Below are 24583 nucleotides of genomic sequence, written 5' to 3' on the forward strand. Positions count from 1 at the left end.
CAATTGTTAGGATAACCAGTGGAAAACTAAGAGGGGGATTAATCAGTTGTCAACAAATTATATTAATCAAACCACTTTATAACATTTAATTGGAGCATATAAACATTGACTATCGAAATAACAAAAATAGATACCGGTAAGAAATAAAACTTAAGAATGAAACAAAGAAGTAGTACAATGCAACCAAACCACATAATACCATCACTTGTATGTGGAAAACCCAGTAAAGGGAAAAACCATGGTGGGAAGCCTACCCACACTCAGATAATACATCTGCAGAAAGTATGTGATACAATAAGGGGCCTACACATGTAGGAAGGCACACTACCTAGAGCACACTGCTCATTACAAAGGAGTCTCATTGACTAAAAAGAGGTTATAACCACCTCAATATAATAGGACAACAATCCAAAAGAATGAACTACTAGAGATAGCATCTACCATGCCTGATTACAGTCTCGGTTAAGCTCAATACTGGAGGCCTTTGACCTCTTACTGAAACCTAACTTGATCACCTATGATCGATCAAATGTCCTTCACATATGATATTTCATTCCATGACCATGAACATATATTTCATTCCCATACCATGATCTACAATGAGATCTTACATCAATTTATACCAAACCTAAGGCCTAAACCAATTGGGTCGTTCACCTACAAGATATTACAATAAGATCATTACATACATCCATATTACAATGCTATGCTATGTCAACTTTAGACCAAAACAACATTAACCAATCCATAAATCATCTCGGTAATATTTAGAGAACATGTTAAAATGATACCTATCCATAACCTAGATAGGTATCGGACATAATTTGGGTCCACCACACTAATTTGATGACTTCAATTAGTTGAGCCATGATCAAGGATTACTTTCTGCATCCTGAATTCCATCTAGAATCCATGCCAACACCACTTATGCATTCTGTCAAAGATTCTAAGTAAAAGCTCTGCTGGTAAAACCTTAAACCCTTACCGGTAACACAAGATCTTCTACTCGTAATGAACCATACAGGTAGTGTTGACATCAATGACAAAACATCAATGCAACACATAATCAATTCCTCCATATTGCGAACAATCTGCATGTCGATACATTGAGTATGGTCCCTGGTTGACTAATTGAGTATACCAGTTTGTGTGGCGGTTTGTAGCAGCATCTGCATATGACTTCTTGTTGGTATCCTTACTTACCATAAATTTCTTCTTCTCTTCACCTTCATTTGATGAAGTGAATTGTATCTCCTTATCATATGTGTCTTTGTTGTTTTAACTTTGACCTTCTTGAAAACCTAAGTCACTGGTATCTTTAGATTGCTTTTGTTTTATCAGCATCTTGTCCAGGGCTTGAGTGCTGCCTTCATATTTGCTTCTCACTTTTATTTCTTCCTGAATTTTCTCTAATTCCTTTTGGAGTTTCACTATTTTTGCTTCCAAATTTTGATGTTCTTTTTCCTTTTCACTCAGACCAGTGCTAGTGACTCCACACATCCTCTTTGCCTCTTCCAACTAGAGTTTTAGATCTGCAATAGTTTTCTTGGACTCTTCAAGCGATTCCTCCAACAACTCTTGTTCTTCAGCTGCAACCTTTTTTACCTTCTTTAAGTCTCTTCTTGTTTTCTTTAGCTCATCTAAGGCACTAATGAGCTCTGCTTCAAGATCTACTTCTCCTTCTTTCTCCTCCTCTTCTACTTCTTTAGGTACCGAAACCTCTTGAGCCATGAAAAGGTTTTCTCTTGCTTCATCTCCACTGTAGCAGTCATCTAAGGCACTTTCATCATCTATGGTATCATTTTCATGTGTGTCAAGACTGCTCTTTTTCCAGTAGCCTCTTCTACCATGCTGGTAGACATTCTTCTTCCTATCCTTACTATATGATCTTCTACCACTTGATTGATCTTCTTCATTCTTATCATGATAAAGATATTTAGCAGCAAAATGTCCAATCTTTCCATAGTTGAAACATTTAAAAGGAATCTTGCCTTTGTATTTTTCTAAACAAGTCTTGAGTCTTATGACAAAGTTTGCCATGATGTCATCAGAGTCTTCACCGGTTGCATCATGAGAAGATTCTTCTTTTCCTTTTCTTGATGTCTTGAATGTAGCTTCTTTCTTCACAGCACTAGTACTGACAGTCTTCATCTCATAAGCAATTAGGGATCCATACAACTCATCCATAGTAAGGACTTTCATATCTTTTGCTTCTTCTACTGCTAAGACCTTTGTATCATACTTAGATTTAAGAGATCTAATTACTTTCATCACTACCACCTCATCTTTTATTTCTTCTCCAAGCCCTCTAATGGTTTTTGTTGTTTCATCAACCCTTTAGAGATAGTTAGCAATCTTCTCTTCATCTCTCATTTTCAAACCCTCAAGTTGTGCTCTCAATGTATGCAACTTGGCTTCCTTGACCTTAGCATCACCTTCAAATATCTTCTGCAACTTATCGCAAGTTTCCTTGGCAGAGGAGTAGTGCATAACTTTAAAAAACTCATTATCAGACAACCCACTAAGAAGGGAATTCTTATCTTGAGCATTGTTCTCATACTCCCTTTTAGCATCTAGATCAGTAGGGAGATTATTAGGGACTGTATACCCATTCACAACCGATATCCATACATCACAACCTAGAGAGGACAAATAGGTTTCCATTCTACTACTCCAAAAGGCATAGTTGACACCATCAAACATAGGGGCTCTTGAGGAGGTGGATTCATTTCTTCCCATTGTGAACACTTGATAGGATCTACCCAAGCTAGAGAATGCTTTTGACAAAAAAGGGTACCTATGCTCTGATACAAATTGTTGGACATAATGGATCACTGAGAGGTAGGTGAATAAATGATTTAAACACTTTTGATCATAAAGAAGATACGGGTATTATACAAAACAAACTTAGTGCTAATCCATAGCTCAAATAGTGCAAACAAGGTGCGTGAATGGGCTTGCTAAAACATTAACATAACACATGCACAAAAATGCATCACAGAACACCAGATATATACAAGGAAAACCCAATGTGGGAAAAATCTTGGTGAGAATAGTTGTTGGAGATCTTCTACTCCGATCTAGCCTCACAATAAATCTTTGATTATAATTTTTAGGGCACCAACCCAAGGAGCACCAGCTCAAAGGAGCACCAAACCCTGCATAATTTATTGGCTACAACCTAAAGGAGCTACAACCCTTCCACTAAGATTAGACTTAGTGAAAAAAATATAAAACTCAGTTATACAAATGAAATCACTATTGCAAATGAAGTTATGAAACCTTACAAAAATCTCCTTTGTCGGTTTCACCCTTACCGGTCAGTATTCTCTCCACCTACTCTACAACTTGACTTTTTTGATAACTTTTCTAAATCCCCTCTCACAATGTCTTCACCCTTTCAACTCACACTTGATCACTCTTAATTAGGTATAGCTTATGCTGATTTGTCTCCTTTGTGTTCAATGCACACTCCACCAGTTGTTCCTTACATCAGTTTACTCTGCTTCTCCTTATCGATCTATTCTTCACTCATAAACACTTGAAATGTTTATCTCTTTGGCTCTCAGACAAAAATTTCACACTCGCCTTTTGTCTGCAGTAGCAACAATCACAGTCTCAAGTCATCATATTTAAACTTGATCTTTCCTGCCAAGAATGAAATCAAACTTAGGGCAGTTAGCGTTTCCTTTACCCAACAAAATATGCATGAGATCTAATCCAATCTAACTTGGATCTATCACCTTTACTCGAGGAATGCATCTGTATGCATTTTCCATTATCCAATGCATATTTTATAAAGATAGCAATCTCATCCATGATTTTCTACCTTGAAATCTGTCGACTCATTTACAATCCTGCTATTTCCTTCTCAAGGTCATCTTACAGTCTTATTTCTTTGCTTCGATCTAGGTGCCAACTACTCCATGATCTTTCTTTGTCATTTTTTCTTCCTCGAGCCACATCAGTCAGTTATCATCCCGTGATTTGTGGTTGTTTCATTAATGTCGACTTAGCTGTTTGAACAACCATGTCAATGGAAACTTCACGGACCTCTACATGATTGCCACCTCAGCTCCACATGGCATCACATCAATCACACACTCATCTCACCGATACAAAGTTAGTTTACACTTGAACAATCACCAAATTCATACTGGTACAAGCCCTTACTGGTGAGTCCTACTGCTCCTACGTACTAACCGATGGCGCACACTACACTGGTAGTAAATCTTCACCTTTGGTAGTTTGTGATCATTTTAACATTTTACCTCTTCATCATAAATAGGTAGCCAATCTCCATACTGGTTTATGCTCTACCATTTATCACTCAACATGCTAACACACACATGCATCTCACCTCATACTGGTGAAGTCACTAATAGCCTCAATAACTACTTGTCTTCCACCATACCGGTTGACAAGCCTTCATGTTAATCTTGTCAATACCTTATTTGTCTTTCACCATATTGGTTCACTCTTTTTATACAGGATGACATACCTCTATCGGTGGCCTTCTTGCAATATCGGTTGACATCAATGACAACTCAATGCCAACAACTATCCCATGACCAAGAAGCTTAGTAGAAGATTTCCTTGTGGGATAATAAGAAGGCAGAAGTGTGAGGTTATCCCATCATCCCGTGGCATGTTATACATGTGTAAGGTAACCATGTAGGTTAACATTTGTGCAAAGAAAAAGATGTTCACCACCATCCTGCGACATATTATTTGCAAGTAATATAACCCTGCAAGGTAACAATTAACAAAGGCAAATAAAGCACCCTTCTATCCCGCACCGTGCAAACTTGGAGAGAGATGGTCGTACAAGGTAAAAATAACAAAGGGAATAGATGGATCCCGCTAGCCCGCATGGGTAAGATGGTATGAGAGGAAATGATGTAGGATAAGGAAAATGGTAGAAGGCGCGTTATCCTACAAGCCTGAATGGAGGAAAAGTTGTTCTTTCACGATGTGTATAACATGCATGTTATGCTACCTGCGGAACACATTTGCATAGAACGTGAATCCAAAGTAGATTTTGCTCACATGTGGGCCTATTGTGTGCAGGAGGAGTTGTTGATGGGTCCCAACATCTACAATGTGGCTATTAACATGTGAATATTGAGTGGACAAATTAAAATCATTCCTTTGTTGGGTTGGACATTGAATTTGCAAGATGTATTTATATCAAAGAATATTTCTTATTTGTTCAAAAAGTTAAAAGAGGGAAAAGAGTTATTAGTAGGATCTTTTCATTCAAATCTTATTTTGGAGGGAAATCCTCTGAGGAATGTAGTTTCTAGAAGGGATGTCCAGTTGGAATAGCCTGTTACATTTTGGAGGGAAAAATTTTCAAGAATGTGACTACCATCATGAAAAATAGATTGAATTAGTTGTTGTATATTGTTGCTACTAGGATATGTTGTTGTCATTGATGTCAACATATTCTTGTTTATCTGGTGATTTCTGATTAGTTTCTTGTGTTGGTGATTATGTATTTGAGTATTTTTAAAGGTCTTATATCATTTCTGATTGGTTTCAATGAACCGGTAATTTGATTGTTCATGTTTCATGAACTAGTTGATGGTTTGGTATTCTGATCAGTGCTTTAAAGAGTTCAATATATCCTCTAATATATTCCTAAATGATTAGATTGTACTATGCAATTTTGGGAGCTTTTTCTGAATATTCATGAGTATCTTCATGTCACATGGTTCGTGATTTAGAGTCGTGCAAGTTATATTTTCTCATGTTAGTTGCTATTGTTCATTTTTTCCTGAGTTTATGTTGCTAATCGATGGAGTTTTGAAAAGTGGTGTTGATGCAGCTATTGAGATTGATCCTAAAATGTTTTTGGTGTTTCTTAATCATGTCCTATTTGGTTTGGTGATCTTCATTGGTCACTGTGTGTGGTTTTGGCAACCAGTGATGTTGTTCATGCTATATGAGTCACATTTTATGGTGTAGCATGTTGCAATTGATCTTGGAGATATTTTATATGGTGTAGCATATTGGAGAATTTCATTTGGGTCCATGTTATGTGATTTATGTCATAATATTGGTCTAGTGGTTGATATTTGTATCGGGTGATTAGATTCATATTATTTAGTATTTTGGTTGAGTTGACCTTACTCTAAGGTTGATGATTTTGGTGACTGCTATATGTAGGTGCATCACTTATGTATTTTCAGTATTGGTGGTGTGTCTATGTTATCAGAGAAGTTGTTTGTGCAAGCTACAATGATTCTATCCTTCGGTGTTGAGTTTGAGTAGAGATTGAAGTGTTGCAGATTGTTGTTCTTAACTGGAACTGTAATCTGGGATTTGGAGATGCTATTTCTTTAGTTCATGTAATTTGGATTGTTGTCCACTTATTTATTTTAGTTATTGAGACTTCCTTGTAAGGTAGTGAACCTTCCCTGAGGTTTGTAGCCTTCTAATCTTTTGTATTTGAGTAGTACCATTTCATTATGGGTAGGGTACCATCATGGTTTTTTCCTTAACCGGTTTTTCCACATCAAAATGTTGGTGTTATGTGTTGTGTTGTTAATGTGTTCATCTTTTCTATTACTGTAGTTGAGTAGATCTATTTTTATGATTAAGTTTTGGTTTATCGATGACAATTGATTCACTCCCCCTATTAGTTATCTCTTCTTATTGCTGCTAACAATTGGTATTAGAGCTAGATTCTCCAAAAGAAGTTTTCCCACTTGAGGAAATCTGAGATGGCAGCTGGAAGTGGAAGTGCTATCTTTAAGAAGGAGAGTCTGAGATTTGATGGAACTAACTATACTATATGGAAGAACCAGATGGAAGTGTAGTTGGGATGTCTTGGAGAAGATTACTGGAATATTACAAAGAACTCTTACACTGTTCCTCTGAATGGTCTGGTTACTGCTAATGAGATCAAGCAGACAGAGAATAACATTAGAGTGAAGGAAGCCTTGTTGAGTGCCTTAATAGATTTTGAGAGGACTAATGTGATGGAATTGGAGACTGCACATAAAATATAGGAAAATATTGAGACCTTGCATGAAGGAGATAAACATGTCAAAGTTGCCAAGTGGTAGAGACTAAAAAGGAAATATGAGTTGCTAAAGATGAGCGAAGATGAAAACATTCATACTTTTATGGATAAGGAAAATGAGCTTGTTTTTAATATCAGGTGTGCTGGTGGAACTCTTGAATAAGATGAGATTGTTGGTAAGGTGCAAAGATCTTTACTAGATGCTTACAAGCATAAGGTATCTGCTATTGAAGAGATTAGGGCTATATCTATTGTGACCAGAGATATGCTAGTTGGAAAGATTTCTACATTTGAGTTGAGCGAGTTTGAAGAATCACATGGGAAGATTGAGACTACATTTAGAGCATCTGTATTTGGGAAGCAGAGATATGATTTGGGAAACAATACAAGTAGAAAATCTTGGTATGAGAAAGAAAGAAGAGAAATGGAAGAGAAAGAAAAGGAACTAGAGGAACTTGAAGCCTTGATTGCTCAGAGATTTCCTAAAGGTGCTAGTAAGTATGATGGTAAATTACCTTGAAATATTTCTATTGAAATATGATAGGACATTTTTCTTCTAGATGTCCGAAAAGGTATTCTAAGTATGATAGACATGATAGATATGAAAGAAATTATAGATATGATAAGGATTCAAAGTTTTATAAACCTTATAGATCTAACCAGAAGCATAGATATCAGAAGAATTGTTATTATGATGTTGATGAAGGTATAACAGATGATGAGTCTAACAATGGTAATTCAAGAGATGAGATTGGATTCATTGTCATTAGAGAAGATGGACTAATACCTGCTGATCTTGCAAGTTGTTCTACTGAGGAGAAAGCTCTAGCCGCTAGTGTTGAAGAGAAAGATGAGTGGGTGATTAACAATGGTTGTTCACATCATATGATAAGTGACATGAGAAAAATTTTCTACTACTTATCAAGTTGCCATTAGTTTTATGTTCAAAGTTATTCTATATACTCTAGTCGGTTATGTCTACTGAGATATTTAGTCGGTATGAACAGTCAAGTCAGTTATAGAAGAAAGTACTCTCAGAGTGTAGTATACACTGAGCTATCTACCAAGTATCATTCCATGCCTATTGAGCAGCAAAGATGACACACCGAGTTGCTATACACTGAGTGAAATGTGTTACCAGATTCATTGAACCTAGACATACATATGAAAACGTGTTACAAGATCGAGGTACATAGAACCATTATCACATTGGAAATTGCACTTAAAGATTGTGTATGATTTTGAGGTCATCTAACCAATGAAATATTTTGCATGGTTATTCATTTGAGAAATCATGTTTGTGAGATCGAAGCAATGAATGGATCACTGACATAAGAGATCTATTTATACAACATGGATTAAGATTAGAAATATACATGTAGCATGACAGAAAGGAATATATAGAAATATATGAAGCAAGACATGTAAAAGCACTAAGTGTTATGACTGTTATAGAGACATAGAGGTCACTGAGAAGGATTTCAGAGATAAGTCAAAGAACAGAGTAAATAGAAGGGTTTACCGAGCTACTATATGGGTTACTGAGGTATGCTATAAGCAAGGTAATCTTATTCTAAGCACATAGAATCTGCTATAACATTCCAGATGTAAAGTTGTAGATATTTGTATTGATTTTATTGTAATATTTTGAAGTTGTAAGAGAAACCTTTAATAGGGTAAAAGACTCTAATCAAGTCTATAAATTGTAAAGCCTCTAACCAGGTGCAACATTTAGTTTAAGTGTTGTAAAATCTTATAGCAAGGTAGATCTAACAGATCTTGTTACTCCTAATAGGGTAAGCTATCAAAAATAGATAAACATGTAGCTCTAACTAAGCAACCTTTATTATTGCAGTAGTGAAGTTGTGGGTGCCATCCCCACCGCAGTTTTTCTCTCTAACCAAGAGTTTCTATGTAACCAAAATATATGTGTTATGGAGTGATTCATGTATGATTGTTATCTATTTGTTTTAGCTTTATATTATGTTATTGCACTATTCGGTTTATGCATAATATTAAAGTTATTTTTGAAGAAAAGATTTGGAGTACTGATTCACCCCTCCCCTCTTAGTACATTAGCTTTCCATATTGGGCCTAACAATTGGTATCAGAGCTTCAATCTTGGAAAAGGGTTTAACTACCTAAAGAGAAAGATCTTATCAATGGAAGGCTATAAACAATCTCGGAGAATTGTGTATCTCCAAGAAGAGCTGGATCATGCTAATCAAGTGATTGCAGATGTGCAAAGGCAAATGCAAAAATCTCTGAAAGTGAGAAGAAGATTATCTAATGATTTGTAGGACTCTCAAGAGTTAGTGGAACAACTTGAGACATCATCCAAGAATAGTATATCTGAAGAGACTGAAGAATTGATTGGAGTATTGAAAGAAAAGAACAAAGCACTGGCTGATCAACTAAAAGCAATGAAAAGAGAACATGAACATTTTAGCACATAGATGACTGAAAATCTTGATGCATTGAGGATAGCTGAGGATAAAGTAAGAGATCTAGAAAGAGTGAAACAACAACTTGAAGTCTTAGTATCTGATAAGAATAATGAAATCACAAGGATGACTAGAATTCAACAAAACCTGTCAGGTCAACTAGGTTATGCACATCATGAAACAAATCTGAAAGATGATGAGAATCAAGCATTGAAACTTGAAGTATCATGGTTGACCGATGAACTTGAAACAGAGAAGAAATCCAAAGAAACACTGAAGAAGAGTTATGAAGCATCAAAGATGTTGGATGAGCAGCTGAATACAAGAATACCCAACAAAGATGCAGGACTCAGTTACAAAAGAAAAGACTCTACCGAGAAGGGAATTCATACTACCGAGAGATGAGAATCATCAAAGCAAGCTGGAAACAAGAATAACATCAAAAGAAAGAAGCCTATTTGCAACTACTATGGAAATCAAGGTCACACTGCCAACATATGCCAAATCAGAAAAGGTAAGCAACCGAATGTCACTAAGTCCAATGATTATTGTTACAATTGCAATAAATATGGTCACACATCTAATCAATGTAGGACAAAGTCTATTAACAATTATCAGAAGGAAAAATTCAAAGGGTTTTGTAAAAACTGCAATAGATATGGACATACTACCGAGAAGTGTTGGTTTAAGCAAAAGAACTATATGTGGTCTCCACACTGAGCAAATGCTAGAGGTTACCAAACTCACACAAATTCTTACCAACAATATTTTGCAGTACCATAGGATTAAAATAGAAGGATATGGTGTGAATGTTGTGGAAGATATGGACATATAAGTGCCAACTGCTTTATAAGGTTTGGAATGAACAACCGAAGATCATGGAGAAATCTTGGTATGGCATGTTTTCATTGTCACAAAGTTGGATACTTAGCTGGAGATTGCAGAGATCAACCTAGAAAAGACACTGAGGAAATAAAAGAAAAATTAAAGATGATTTGGAAAAAGAAGGAAATTGTCTCAAATGAAGAAAGCACCTTACCTACCGAGTTAGGTGCTCCTATTCCAAATTAATCAGTAATGGTATGAAGGGACTACATTTTCTCAAGGTTAAATCTTAACAGTTCCTATTCTATTATGTACTTAATTCAAAATCTGCATAATTAAGATGTATTAGTAAGTTTGAAATTCTATCAAAGTCTTTTGGAGCACTTTATAGGAAACCTGTCTAGTCAGTGAATACAGGAAACCTGTCTAGTTAGTGAATGAAGGAAGTTTGGTTACTCGGTTAAAGCAAAAAAAAGGAAAGAAAGATAAGTGGAACTGAGTGCATTTAATGTTTTTGACCTAACCCGCACGGAGCCCGATAAGGTATATTGTGTACTTAAATCATTTTCGCGGTCATTTTTACTTACCAAGTTTTCAAGAGAGCAGAGCAAAGTGAATCTAAGGTGATCAAACCTCCTACAAAGCAAATTCAAGGTATTTACATCAATATCAATGCATTGTTAAGCTGGTTTACTAATCTTATCAAGTTGCTATTATTTGCTAAGTATAAAGCATCTGCCATTTGAAAATCCTGAAACCCTACGGATCCTTTGTTAGCTTTTATCTGAAATCTACAATGGCATCTAAGATCCAAGATCCCATCATTGTTAAGAATGTTGAGAAGCCCTCTCTAAAATATTCTTTAACTCCCAAAGTTGCTTCTGAATCGGATGACAAAACCACATTTTCACTCATCCCGAATAGAGTGTTATTAGTCGAGGATGTGAGATTCTTCACCAAAGTTGTGTTGAAGAACTCGGTCATGTTGAAATCAAAGATACCTATGATGAGTTGTGTACTGATGGTAAATTAAATAGCAAGTATGAGCACATTATGATCAAGAGATTAACTAAAGCCCTAACCTATCCCCGTGTGTTCAAACCCCAGTGGGTCAAGTTTTTTCTGAGCAGAGTTCACGATGATTTCATGTGGCTAGAAGAGAAACCATTTAAGATTACCAAGGAAATCATTCATCTGATTACTGGTTACCCCATTTATGATCATGCCCGAGCCCAAAAGATGATATCATAGAAGGAATTGATCAATTTAACCAGAGTGGAATCTGATTGCAGAGGACTAAAATTGAACAATGTCACTGATGAAGAACTAAAATGTGCCATTAGAGTAATAGGATACTATTTCTTCTAATCGGCAAGGGAAAACAGTGTACCCTGTGTAGCAGTAGACCTAGCATACAAAATTGTGAAAAAGGGAATGAAAATTGATCTATGTGAGGTGTTGTTGAAGAACCTGTTTAAGAATCTGAACGCCATCAGGAAGCCGAAGAAGAACAACTCAGCTAATACACTAAAGTTTGGATCATTACTTGTATGCATGTTTTTCTATTTTGAAAAATTCTTTCCATCAGTCGGTAAAGTTGTTTGAGAACTACACCGACCAATCACCCATCAGATCAATGACTTCATTAAGAAGTTAGGTGATAATTTTAATGATATTATGGATGATTAATTTAGTAAATTTTAAGAGAAGATGCATAACAGATATCGAATTCCACCCCAGCTAGTGGAGAAATACAAAAATGACATATGTTTTGAAGTAGACACTGATTACTGTTATGTGAATGTCGTGGAATTGAGAACTCAATCTTTATCACCTATGGGTTACGAGATTGATTTTGACATCACACAACAACAAATTGATGCATTTCTCACATTACCGAGGCATGCTACCGAGCTGAGGTATGTAACCTATGAGGAAGTGAAGGAAAAGGTAAAGATGAGCATTGTAGTACCCAAAGCTACAAGAAAGGCTACAAAGATGATAAAGGAATTGTCAAAGAAATTCAGAGAAGACTCTTCCTCCACACCTATCAAAGGCACTATAACTATTACCGAAGAGGAATCTAAAGCCCAAGAGCTAGCTATAACACTGAGCACTGAATTGCCTAAGGGTAAAGTGTTGAAAAGAAAGAAACTGGATTCATCAAAGGCCTCACCGACTCCTCCAGTAAAGGGATCTAACACTAGATCATTTGCAGCTTCACCAAGTAAGAAAACAAAAAGTGTTACTATTCCTAAGGTAACAAAAACATACAAGAAATCTACTCAGAGACTCATTTTGGCAAAAGAGTCTAGTGATACCGAATTTGAGGATGCAAGCAAATTTCAGATTGTCAAGAGAAAGAAGGTAAATGTACATAGTGTTGAAAACTTCTATGCTAATCTAAAAGAGTATGGTGGATTTGGATCATTTAGATATGCTAAGTATGAAACCAGAAATAATGATGAAAAGAGACAAATTAAAGAAGCTTTCATCTACACACTTCTAAAATTCCAGTTAGCTCCATTGGAACTATCTAAGTCACTTCCAAATGAACTATATTTACATATTGATAATAGGTGGAAGTATGCAATGGACTCAGAGAAACAAATCAAAGAAAGAATTCTGGTACATCTCTTTTCTGACATGTCAGTAGCTGAAATAAAAGAACATCTAACAACCTACAACTCAAAGTTTCTTGTCAAACAAAGAGCCTTAAAACTGATGAATGGTCTGTATATTGAAGTGGAAAATGAGACAAAAGCAAAGTGGCAGGAAATATTTAAAATCAAGGATGCCGGTGAGCAAGCTACAATTGAAATTGTTGATGTCACCGAGCAAGATCCTGATGTTACTGAGCAAGACCCTGCTGACACCATTCAAATAGATGAAGATATCATGGATACAGAGGCACCAAAACAAGAAATGATAGAAGGCAGTGCATATGCAAAACTTGTATCCAGTGAATCAGTCTTGGAACAAGTTCAACTTTATCCACCGGGTAATCAACCTGTCTCAACTGAAACCCCTCAGGATACGGACCAAGGCACCGAAGGTCACAAGTCTACAGTAGGAGAAGGTACTACTCAAGAATAGACGTCTCAAGCACCTTCTAGAACTGAAAATGTTGCAATTAAGACATCGAGTACTGAGACACCAAAGCACACTACAGAGGCTAAAGAAACTGACCAAAGTGTTGCCTCTACCGAGCAACCTACCGAGGGTCATCAAGCCTCACAAGCCATTGTCTTAGTTCCATCGGTGAAAGGTAAAGAAAAGAAGATGAAAAAGCATAGTTTTAAAGTTGATTTGTCAAAACCAATAGTGTTGCCCAATGTAGATATATTAAAATTAAAGGGGCAAGCACTCATTGATTTCGGTGAACTATGCAAAGCTAAGACCGAACAAGAGAAGCAAATGGCAATTCAAAAGAAAAATAAAGTACTTCAGAAGGTGAAAGCACTCTTAATAGATATGCTACCTGAAGCTACATTGTCAACAAATACGGCCATCCGCATTCAATTGGATGAACTCCTAACAAAGATAGAGACATCTAGAGTAGATGTATTAGAATATTTGAGCAAGCTAAAAGACAAGGAGCTCACTACAAAAATAATAGAAGAGGTATAGAAAGCTATAGCTATTGGCAAAGTTAAACTTGTCAAATTTATTGCTGAGTTGACTCCTCAACTCAAGCACATTCTTTATTTATTTCAAAAACTCTACACATTTTCTTTATTCATTAAAGACATCAAAAATAAAATAGCAGCAATTGAGAAAGAGATCACCGTTCTCTCACATAAGTTGACCACATAGCCAAATTCAGTTCAGAATTTTTATACAAAACTACAACAACTCATGGCTCAACAATTAGACCTAAGAAATGAAGAACAAAACATTAGGATGGACATAATGACACTTTAGATGTTATTCCTTCCTCATCTTTCATCCATCCAAGAACAGATTAACCGAGCCACCTCCTTATCTACTACACAAGAGGGAAGCACTCTAGATGGGTTAATCTCATTATTGGCTGATATTCAAGCACATAATTCTTTAATGGATAGTGTAAAGGATGCCCTCTCTATCACTCTCAGCAAAGCATGGACCAAGTACAAATCCATTTTTGACCAGTTGCCTCCACCAAATGGTAACTAAGTCTTGATTTTTGTCAAAAAAGGGGGAGTGATACAGTATTAAGAGAGTGATATAGTATTCAAAGTATCAAACAAAAGGAGTTTATTATACAGGGGGAGTATACCGAGCAGAGTAAGTAGAGTATCTAAGTGCAGTGAATAGAGTAGTAAATAGTAACGAGCACAACACATAGAACATTGATCACCAAGTATGTAAAATCAAAGTTTTGTACAATATATTGAAAAGGGGAGGATATCTGGATTTATTGTTTTATTGACTATTGTATATACTGTCAGTATAGTCAAATTTTGCAAGTATATAGATTATTGAGTTATAACTTTGAAAGTAGTTTTTGTCAAACATATCAACTAATGTCAAAAGGGGAAATTGTTACTACTTATCAAGTTGCCATTAGTTTTATGTTCAAAGTTACTCTATATACTCTATCGGTTATCTCTACTAAGATATTTAGTCGGTATGAATAGTCCAGTCAGTTATAGAAGAAAGTAGTCTCAAAGTGTAGTATACACTAAGCTATCTACTGAGTATCATTCCATTTCTACCGAGCAACAAAGATGACACACCGAGTTGTTATACACCGAGTGAAATGTGTTACCAAATTCATTGAACTTGGACATACATATGAAAACGTGTTACAAGATCGAGGTACATAGAACCGTTATCACATTGGAAATTGCACTTAAAGATTGTGTATGATTTTGAGGTCATCTAACCAATGAAATATTTTGTATGGTTATTCATTCGAGAAATCATGTTTGTAAGATCGAAGCAATGAATGGATCACCGACATAAGAGATCTATTTATACAACATGGATTAAGATTAGAAATATACATGTAGCATGACAGAAAGGAATATATAGAAATATATGAAGCAAGACATGTGAAAGCACTAAGTGTTATGACTGTTACAGAGACACAGAGGTCACCAAGAAGGATTTCAGAGAACAGTCAAAGAATAGAGTAAACAGAAGGGTTTACCAAGTTACTATATGGGTTACCGAGGTATGCTAGAAGCAAGGTAATCTTATTCTAAGCACATAGAATCTGCTATAACATTCCAGATGTAAAGTTCCACATATTTGTAATGATTTTATTATAATATTTTGAAGTTGTAAGAGAAACCTTTAACAGGGTAAAAGACTCTAATCAAGTCTATAAATTGTAAAGCCTCTAACCAGGTGCAACATTTAGTTTAAGTGTTGTAAAATCCTTTAGCAAGGTAGATATAACAAATTTTGTTACTCCTAACAGGGTAAGCTATCAGAAATAGCTAAACATGTAACTCTAACTGAGCAACCTTTATTATTGCAGTAGTGAAGTTGTGGGTGCCATCCCCACCACAGTTTCTCTCTAACCAAGAGTTTTTGCGTAACCAAAATATATGTGTTATGGAGTGAATCATGTATGATTGTAATCTATTTGTTTTAGCTTTATATTATGTTATTGCACTATTCGGTTTATGCATAATAGTAAAGTTATTGTTGAAGAAATTTTTTGGACTATTCGGTTTATGCATAACAGTAAAGTTATTGTTGAAGAAAAGTTTTGGAGTACTGATTCACCCCTCCCCTCTCAATACATTAGCTTTCCGTATTGGGCCTAACAAATTTGTTAATATGGAGAAGTATGATGGAGGTATAGTGATATTTGGATGTGATCAAGCTTGTGTGAGCCATGGTAGAGGTTCTATTTCCTTTGATGGTAGGATTAATTCTAATGATGTCTTATATGTTTAAGGTTTGAAGCATAATATTTTGACTATTGGAAATATGGTTGACAAGGGATATAATCTACAATTCAAAAATGGATAGTGAAAGATCCTTAATGCATCAAGTGTTTAAATTGCAACCGGTACTCAGACAAAAGGTAATATCATTCATTTGAATACTAATGAGAAAATTTTCTTGATTGCTCAGATTAATGAAAGTTAGTTGTGGCATAGGAGAATGTGTCATGTTAATTTTGATTCATTGATTAAGATTAGTAATAGTTAGGATGTTAGATATTTTCCTAAGATTATCAAGCCTACTAATCCGGTGTGTAAAGATTGTCAAATGGAAAAGCAAACAAGAGTATCTTTTAAGAGTAAGCATTATTCATCTAATGGATTATTAGATCTTGTGCATACTGACCTATGTGGACCTACAATTGTAAGAAGTATATAGGGTAAAAAATATTTCATGCTATTCATTGATGATTATTCTAGGATGGTATGGGTTGCCTTTTTTTAAGGAAAAGTTAGAAGTGCTAGAAAAGTTCAAAATATTCAAATCTAAGGTTGAGACTAAGTCTAGATTGAAGCTGGAATGTTTGAGATCTAATAAAGGAGGTGAATTATACTTCGGTGAGTTTGCCTCTTTTTATGTGAAGCATGGAATCAGAAGATAGTTATTAGCCCCTAGAACCCCTCAGTAGAGTGGAGTTGTTCAAAGGAAGAATAAGACTATTTTTGATGCTTCAAGGACAATGTTCAATGAAGGAAATGTGGCAAAGATCTCCTGGAGAGAAGCTGTTAAGACTGTTGTATACACATTTAACTGGGTGCATATAAAAGTTTATGCATATTGGGCAGGTGATGTTGATGATCAAAAGAGTACCTCCAATGGTGCATTCTTTCTTGGGAAGAAGTTGGTTTCATGGGAAAGTAAGAAGAAAGATTTTTTTCCTTTATCTAGAACTGAAGCTGAGTATATTGATGTTGCTTTTAATTGTACTTAGGTGGTTTGGATGAAGCAAATATTGAAAGATATCAGATTTGTGTATGATCTGCCTACTGTTATCTACTGTGACAATTATAGTGCTATTAATATGTCCAAGAATTCAGTGCAACATTAAAAGACTTAAGTATATATCTATCAAGCATCATTTCTTGAAAGAGAAGGTGAGTGTGAAAGAAGTAAAATTGGAGTATGTGTAATAACCCACCATAATTAACTCAAAAAAATTGACCATTCTTTTTTTTTTGTGTTTAATTTAATCGTTGTGTTTGATTCAATTGCATACTCTGGGTATCCATCCATTTGGATTAGTCATTCATCCATCCAGGATGAGCATCTAACCATACAGGTTAGGCATTTGTCCATATGGGACATAAGATTTTATCTATCCAATACGGGATAGGCATCTACCCATACGGGGTAGGCATCTATCCAACCGGGATAGAAGGTGCTCTGGCCAGAGACTTAGACTCATCGGGACCATTCGGGTCCTGAGACACTCGCTAAGTACTACACTCTTCTAATAGAAGTGCACCGAGGTCGCCGTCCTTAGGAGTAATTGAATAACATAATACAAGCTTGAATTCCACCTCAGAATTTGGCTTAAAGCCTCGAGAAGTCAAACGAATCCATATGGGATTCCTTCTGAGTATGCATTGGATTACTTTTTCCAATTTTAATTATCTTATCTTTCAAAATAAGATTCTTACTCGATCTTTCTTTTCCAAGCCTAGACCCCACCCACGAATGCCTGAGTATGAGGGACAACTCCATCCCAAGACTACCTACATACCCACTTCGGCAAGGGATCAAGGCGTAAAGTATGTAGTTCTATTTTCTACTCTATGGTTTGATGTAAACTAATTAGTGGGTACACAACCCTTTCTAGGGTCAATGTCCCAAACAGTTTCTTTGCGGTTGCTACCCACGATGGTAGCGCTTAAGCAAAGGCTCAAGATGGCCTATTGCTTATGGCCTAAAACAACTAGATCCTAATTCTTATCATGAGTGTCACCCTTGACCAATTGCCAATTGACAACAAATCTTCGAGATTTAATCAACTTCATAAAAGTATTTCACTCAACATCCCTATAGGGGTTTACTATAGTTTAACTCAATGGATGAAAGATCATTTTAGAATTATCTTATTAAATTATCTATCCAAGGGGGATTACCCGCCCCTTGGATTTTAACCTCCAAGTGTCCCTTATTACTCCCCAATGATTTATAAGGACTATGCCATAGACGTCGTTGATGTAGCTTTATTAGGCGTTAAGTGCAAAAGTTCAACAAGATGACATTACCCGTAAGCTTGACCCAGAGGCACCGTATATACCGAACGCTACTAGGTTTTGGTTTCCATCTTCCTTTATTTAGTTTTCTAACTAAGGAGCTATGAAAAAATCATGCTTGAAAATAATTACTAATTGAATGTGCATAATTTTAATTGATTGAAATAACTACTTGAGGAGTTACGTAGAATAAAAACCATAACTTGAAATATAACTTGCATATTAATAATTACATGTGTACTTGCATGGAGATGATAACGTCAATAAAAGTAATTAATCTATAAGTAATTTGCATGATATAAGAATAGTGTAACTTGCATGTATGATTAATCAATCCAAAAATAGTAATTAATTTAGACCTTCAATACAATCATATTAATGTGAATTAATCGCTAAAAGCCAACTAAGTGCCCCAATGGATCTTAAATGGATTGAATAACTCAAATTAAGAGAATATAATCTACAATTATAAAATTTACTAAGGATAAATTAATTATGAACTTGCTACACAATAATCCCCAAATGTTTCCTAAGTCGAAATTCAATATCTTAAAATTTATACTAAGGGAAGAATCAACATTTCCTAAATACCATTATTAACAAAACTTAAAATTTAAACTAAAATAATTAATAGCAATTAACTTAAATTTTTAACCCAAGTAATTACTAAAACTTCAAATTGCAAAATATATAAATACTAACTATAAACTAAATAGGTGATTTTTTTTTTTGAAATAGTTAATAGGGGTGCGGGGTGGGGACCACGGGTCCCATCACCCCTGCGGTTCTGCATGCACAGGCCCGCAGGGTTGAGGGGGCACCGCGGGCCCCTCCATTCCCCCTGCGGCCACTGCTGTGACAGTGACCGCAGGGGTAGTGGAGGGTACCACTGCCCCCCACCCCCCCGATGGTTACAATAACTATCGTCCCTGCATGCCATCCGCTAACCATTCGAAATATTTTTCGAATGTTGTGCTAGTTCGCATTGCAATATTTAATAGATTTTAATGTTTGAAATAAATTTTATGTATATATATATATATATATATATATGCATTTTTATATGTAAGAGGATTGCATTTCCAGATTATTAAATTACATAAAGAAGAGTAGATAATAGGTATGTGTATAAAAGAATATTAAAGTCAGAGAGAATAACAAATTAAGTCCCAGGGACGAAAATATAATAGAGAAATAAAATAACTAGAGAAGGATTTATTTATTCATTCACAAAGAGATTTATTTCTTTACACAGAGAGATTTATTCACAGAGAAAGATTAATTTATTCATTCATAGAGAGATTTATTCCTTCACACAGAGAGATTTATTCACAGAGAAAGATTAATTTATTCATTCATAGAGAAATTTATTCCTTCATACAGAGAAATTTATTCACAGAGAAAGATTAATTTATTCATTCATAGAGAGATTTATTCCTTCACACAGAGAGATTTATTTATTTTTATATTCAATATCATCTAAGAGAAAACAGAAAAGCAAAAATCTGATTCTCTACCTTTTAAATAGATTAAATAAGATATACAAGAGAATTCTGCATTTGTATTTAAAAGAGAAGGGATTATAACACTGTATTTCTTTAAAAGAAACAAAAATAGATTTTTCTTCTTATCTAGCCATTGAGAAATGATTTCTTCAAAATACTATATGCAACCAAACAATCTAGAAACTATATATTTTAATAAATACAAATTCCTCATAAGATAAAGGGAAAGAACCTGGTTTACTGAAGCTTGATACTGAATCCTCTAGCTATCCTTTGATCTTTCCTTGAACTTGAGAGATATCCTTCAACCAACAACTAAAAACAAATCCTACAACAAAAATGAGACTACAAAAAAAAACTTGGGAAATTTCCTTCAAAATATAATCAACTCCCTTCTTTGAAACTTGCCTACAATTTTATAAGAAAATTCCCTCCATTCCACTATCTAGAAAATTTAATTAAAAGGGAGATTATTTCCTAATTTTGGACTTCATGCAATTGATTAAACTTAGTGGGGGAGTTACATGCAAGGTTGTGGAGAATCCTCTAGAAACTTCTTATTCTTCGTACAACATGTGCCATAATTGGATGTGGAAAATAAATAAATAAAAATAATATATATTTTCCATGTGTGTGTGTGTGTTATTATTATTTTATCCTTTTATAATATTCATTCAATCATTTAAATAGCTTATCCAAAAATATAATAGAGTTGTATTTTAAATCTAAAAGTGATAAAGGAGTGTTGTGACATCCACCCCCCCTTAATTTGTGTATCATCTCGATGCAGTTATTGAATTCATCCAAAAGAGTCTATAGTTCATGATTAAAACAAAAAAGGAAACAACTACTGCATTTCCTTAGTATCTTCCCAGGTGGCATTCTTTTCATCATACTGGTCCCATTGCACTTTGCACTGATCAACCTCTCTGTTGCGCAACTGGCACTGGAGCCTCTCCAAGATTTTGAATGGCTCTATCATTATTCCTTCCATTTCCTGGACCTGTAAAGCATCCCAATTCAAAATGTGTTTCTCATCAAGTACATACTTTTTAAGAAGAGATACATGGAAGACATCATGGATTTGACTCAATTAGGGAGGTAAGGCCAACCAGTATGCAACTGGATTGATCCTTCCCAATATTTCAAAGGGTCCAACATAACAAGGTGCAAGCTTAGTCTTTTTCCCAAATCTTATGGAACTCTTGTGTGGCCTAACCCTTAGGAAGACTTTCTCTCCCACCTCAAACTCCCTTGGCATCTTGCTTTTGTCTGCATAACTTTTCTGCCTATCTGAGGCTTCCTTCAATCTTTGCCTAATTTCCTTAGTTTTCCTTTCCATCTCCTTCAACATATCTGGTCCAACAATTACTCTATCTTCAAGACTATCCCAACTCAAAGGTGTTCGACATGGTCTACCAGACAATGCTTCAAAAGGTGTCATTCCCAAAGATGTTTGATACATATTATTGTAAGCAAATTCTACTAGAGGTAGGTATTCTTCCCATTTCCTCTGTTGGTCCATGCAATACATGTGAAGCAGGTCTTCCATAATCTGATTTGTCCTTTTTGTCTGACCATCGGTTTCAAGATGGTATGCAGTGCTAAAATTTAGTTGAGTTCTCAGAGTTGCTTGAAAATTTGTCCAAAACCTTGAAGTGAATCTAGCATCTCTATCTGATATGATTTTCTCTGGTATTCCATGCAACCTAAATATTTCCTTAACAAAGCGCCTAGCCAAGGTAGGTGCATCATCCGTTAGGTTCCTTGGTATAAAGTGTGCCACCTTAGTGAGTTTTTCAATTACCACCATTATTGCATCATGCCTAGAAGGTGACATGGGTAACCCTTGCACAAAATCCATGCTAATAACTTGCCACTTGTGTTGAGGTACATTGTGCAATTGTAACAATCCAGCTGGATATCTATGTTTTGCCTTTACTCTTTGACACTCCAAACATTTAGCCACATACTTGACAATGTCATTATTCATCCCTTGCCAAAAGTATAACTTCTTTAGATCTGCGTAAATTTTGTTAACTCCTAGGTGCCCTGAATAAGGGGCATTGTGAGCCTCTGACAAGACTACTTCCCTTAAGTTCCCTAAATTAGGAATATAGATTCTGTTATTGTATCTGAGCAACCCATCTTCGTCTAATGTATACCCTTCAATCTTAGGATCTGTTGGATCGTATTCTAGAGTTAATTTGACTTGCTCATACCATGGGTCATTTCCTTGTTCATCCATTACTTTCCTTTTGAAAGAAGTTTTGAATGTTGCTATAGTCATCAAGTGTCTCCTCCTACTTAAGGCATCTGCCACCCTATTTTCCTTCCCCTTAATATATTCAGTTTTAAAATCATATTCACTTAGAAACTCTAACCACCTTCTTTGTTTGGCATTTAAGTGGGGTTGGGTAAAGATGTACTTTAGTCCTTGGTTATCTGACTTCAACTCAAAGGGCTTCCCTAGTAAGAAATGTCTCCATTTTTGTAGGGCATGCACAATCGCTACCAACTCTAAGTTGTGGGGTGCATAATTGACTTCATGAGTCTTTATCTTTTTGGATTTGTAAGCTACTACCCCTTCATCTTGGACAAGTACTCCTGCTAAACCTTCAATAGAAGCATCAGTTATGACTATGAAGTGTCCATTCGGATCTGGTACCTTTAGAATGGGTGCTGAAATTAGTTTCCCTTTCAAAATTTGGAATGCCTTATCACTTTGTTCTGTCCACACAAACCTTTTACCCTTCCTTTGTAATGAGGTGATGGGGTTTTCTATCTTAGATAATCCTTCCACAAACCTCCTATAATAACCTACTAGCCCCATAAAGCTTCTTACCTCTGAAACATTTTTAGGGATTGGTCATTCTACTATTGCCTTTATTTTATCTGGATCAACTGCTATTCCTTCCTTTGATATTATATGCCCAAGGTAGTGAATATTTTCCTCAAAGAAAGCACATTTGGACAATTTCCCATATAACTTATGTTCTCTCAACCTTTGCAAAATAATTTGTAGGTGTACTAAATGTTCCTCATTCCTAGAGTAAATCAATATGTCATCCAGAAATACCAAATTTTTTTTATCCAAGTAGTCATGGAGTACACTATTCATTAGGTTCATAAATTCAGCTGGGGCATTGGTTACACCAAAAAGAACTACTGTGAATTCATAATGCCCATATCTAGTCCTGAAAGCTATTTTCTAAATGTCTTCCTCCTTAATTTTGAGTTGATGGTACCCTGACTAGAGGTCTATCTTTGAGAAAATGGTTGCTCCTTTCATTTGGTCAAAAAGATCCTCTATGTGAGGTAAGGGATACCTATTCTTTATGGTGACTTTGTTCAACATCCTATAGTCAATGCATAGCCTTAAGATTCCATCCTTCTTCTTAACAAACAAAACTAGCACTCCCCATGGTGATACACTTGGCCATATTAATCCCTTAGCTAAGAGTTCCTCTAATTGCATTTTGAGCTCTTGTAATTTAGTTGTGTTCATTCGGTAAGGTGCCCTTGATACTAGTTCAGCTCCTGGTAGTACTTCGATAGAAAAGTCAAACTTCCTTTTAGGGGGTAAGCCTGGTAATCCTTCTGGAAAAAAATCCTTAATTCTTTTAAGAAAGGGGTATTTTCAAATGTTGGTGTATTTTCCTCTTTTCCTTCATCAATTTCAACCATATAGATTAAGCCTCCTCTTCTCCTTTCCTTCTTTAATTGCATGGCTGAGATGGTTTCTATATTAATGGGTTTAAACTTTCCTTTGATTTTGACCTTTTCCCCCCCATCATCCAAACATTCAACAACTTTGTTATAGAAATCTACATTAGCTTGATGGTCCATTAACCAACTCATTCCAATAATTACATCATATAATCCCAGGGGTGCCACATAGAGATCTACCCTTGTTTCAAACTCAGGAAATTGTACCCTTGCTCTTGGCAAACACTTAGTTACTTCCCAAGTTGCCTTATCCCCATATTGAACTGTCCATGATGACTCCATTTGGTTAACTTTTAATGCATATTTTCTTACTAATTCAGGTGAGATGAAACATTCAGATGATCCAGTGTTAATTAGAATTGAAATTGGTTGTTCAAATAGTGTACCTGTAGTTTCCACGAGGATATTTTGCTATCTTCCTCTTCGGTTCCTAACTGCTGCATGAATCCTCTGTTGGGGCCCTTGTTGGGGTTGATTGGCCCTAATCTATCCTTGCATCCTAGGCCACTCTCTGGAAAAATGGTTTTCCCCACACATAAAGCATCCACCTGGAGGACCCCTCCTACCTTGATTCCTAGGGGGCTCATTCCTTGTTTCATTGGCCCTAGGTGGATAAGTTATCCTGTTTTGCTGGTCATTCCTATTATAGTTGCCTCTGTTATCATTGCCCCTGTTATTATTATTATTATTATTATTTCCATTCCTCTGATATTGATTAGGAGGTGGCCTTCTTTCAGAAGAATTATTCCTTTGACCTTTGTTGAAATTAGTGTTCCCATTGAATTCCTTCTTCCTTTTAAATGAGTGGTTCCCATTATAGCTCCACCCTACTAGTGTTTGAATCTTCCTCTCTTGCCTTAGGGACTTTTCAAATACTTCGTT

Source organism: Cryptomeria japonica, chromosome 6, assembly GCF_030272615.1.
Source record: "Cryptomeria japonica chromosome 6, Sugi_1.0, whole genome shotgun sequence".
Classification (NCBI taxonomy): domain Eukaryota; kingdom Viridiplantae; phylum Streptophyta; class Pinopsida; order Cupressales; family Cupressaceae; genus Cryptomeria; species Cryptomeria japonica.